Source organism: Sinocyclocheilus rhinocerous, unplaced genomic scaffold (genome assembly GCF_001515625.1).
Source record: "Sinocyclocheilus rhinocerous isolate Xijiao unplaced genomic scaffold, SAMN03320098_v1.1 scaffold36961, whole genome shotgun sequence".
NCBI classification, from domain to species: domain Eukaryota; kingdom Metazoa; phylum Chordata; class Actinopteri; order Cypriniformes; family Cyprinidae; genus Sinocyclocheilus; species Sinocyclocheilus rhinocerous.
The window spans coordinates 1,525-3,984 of NW_015659381.1; the positions used below are offsets into that span (position 1 = coordinate 1,525).

General features: G+C 34.6%; 1 long non-coding RNA gene across 1 annotated transcript in view; it reads left to right on the plus strand.

Moving 5' to 3' along the window:
* Positions 1–860: 860 nt before the first annotated feature.
* The window catches only part of LOC107723622 (uncharacterized), a 2,190-nt gene continuing 590 nt past the window's right edge, over positions 861–2,460 (plus strand). Inside the window, exon 1 of the long non-coding RNA XR_001637940.1 lies at positions 861–988. This is a non-coding gene — a long non-coding RNA (uncharacterized LOC107723622). The remainder of the gene's footprint in view (positions 989–2,460) is intronic.

Below are 2,460 nucleotides of genomic sequence, written 5' to 3' on the forward strand. Positions count from 1 at the left end.
ATTGGACCTTAAAATAAAGTGTGGTCAAATTTTCATCTTTGGTGAACAATCCCTTTAAACCAAACTACACTGTTTATTTCAAAAGCTTATCAATATTTCAACCAAAGATGAACAGTCTGTCAACATTTTCTCACTCACGACTTTCGAAATGAGGTTGCTCTTTTCCAGCACATACAAAGAACAAAACCTTAAAAAAGCTTAAAAAAAAAAAAAAGAAAAAAAAAGAAAAAAGGCACAAACCCCCATGAAAGTATCAAAAACGTGGTTCATTTGCCTCATTTAGGCCCTATGCTATTTTTCAAATTTCAAAATGGTTAAATCCAGAACAATTCTACTCTGCACAAATCCACACCAAAGAGACAAAGACACATTTTCACACAGTTGGCATAAATATGACTGCCGACATCACTGCCTGTCGCCATTAGATACGTGAAATAATACCGATTTGGAACAACACGGGTGATTAAATGATAGAATAGAATTTTCATTTTTGGGAGAACTATTCCTATTTATTCCTAGTCAGAAAAATAAAATAAAAAAACTAACTAACTAACTAACTACTTCTACATCAAAACATGTGAGATGACAACTGAGGCTTCAGAGAGGGAGTTTGTCAGCTTGTCTCCTGAGCCGGCTCAGGTTCAGTAGCATTTTGTCATTTGCAAATAGACATTTGTTCATCCATTTATTTGTAGAAATTTTCTTTTCTTTTTAGTTTTCCAGTCCTTCACCACATACTCATTAAGCCTCGAAACTCCATCATTAGGACCAGCACTAATCGCATTATAGACATCACAGGGCCCCAGACATCACAGAAACGGACCCCGTCCATCAGTGTCCCTCATGTGTGAGCATGTATGTGCATGTCTCTGCTGGTCACACAGTCTCCGTCTCTCTGCAGCTCCTCCGTTGTGTTGTCTGTATCTGCTTAATTATTATGGGCATCACGATCGGCTCCTCATGGGCCAGTCAGGGAGTTCGTGGGAAGGTGCGTACAGTGCTGTACAGTCTCTGTTGTGCGGGCACACAGGGGCGCCCAAATATCATCACACCTCTAAAAGTGTGATGATAAACGGCCATTTGGGTTGAAACTCACAAATTTGAAATGTCCAGGTCAGATTTCCTTTGCACCACTTTGCAAAAGAAGTTGACCAAGGCTGCTTTTATTTGATAAAAAAATACAGTTACAACAATAATATTGTGAAATATTATAACTGTTTTCTATCTGATAATTCAATATAATTTAAAATGTAATTGATATAATGGCAAACTTAATTTTCAGTAGTGCTGCTTAATACTTTTTTTCATGATTCTTGGTTAATTTATTTATTACAATTTTTTTTAAATAGAAAGTCAGATCAATTTGATGCATCATTCTTTCTGAATAAAAGTAATTAATAAAAAATAATAAGATATATATATTATTTTTTGGACCATCAAGATTTAACCACATTCCCCCCAAATTCTTTATACCACAATACATCTGGATGTTTATTTGTTTGTTTGTTTGTTTAAAACATTGTACATTACGGCTTATTACACACACACACACACACACACAAAGTGTAAGAAAGTTTTTTAATGCAATTTTATGCAGTTTAGAGACCTTTATACATTAAAAATATGATAAACAAAAATAGAAAGAATGCTGCAGTTGATTTTTTTTTTCTTTTCTTCTTCTTTTTTTTTTTCATTTTAAATATCTGAATATGACCAAGAAATGCTGTGGACTGTTTTGTGAGATTCAATCATTTAGTGTGTTTAGTGTTTTAGAATGGCATACAGTATAAAAACAGAAATAGGCAGTATAATAATGAGACAAATGCTCAATATTACATTGATATTACAGCAAGATTTCCTTTTCTTCTGTTTTCATATGTGTGTGTGTGTGTGTGTTTATTTATTTATTTATTTTTGCACTTTAACCAAGGTGGGAAATTAATACCTGCAACCTGCCAAAGAGGTTATTTTTCCGTATATGCAAGCCACTGTAGTGCCTATGACTGGCCTTTGACCAGAATTGCTTAGTACCTTAGCACCTACTTGCAATAAAATATTTGATTATATTTTGAAGAGAAGAAGATATTTTGAAGAAGAGACATTTCTGATTGGCTGTTTGTTTAAATTTTCAGTGGTGCTTGATTTTTGCTTAGTACTTGTCCCTATAAAAATGTAGCATTCCATCACTGTCTCACCAATGGATCCTCTGCAGTGAATGGGTGCCGTCAGAATGAGAGTCCAAACAGCTGATAAACAGCTGATCAACATCACAATAATCCACAAATAGTCCACACCATTCCAGTCCATGATTAACATCTTGTGAAGCCAAAAGCTGTGTGTTTGTGAGAAACAAATCCATCAAGACATTTATTTTTTCCTTCCAGCTAAAATAGTCCTCTGTCCATAATATTGCTTTCTCTGATGAAAAACTGATCTCGTCTGAACAGTGTTTACAAGCCA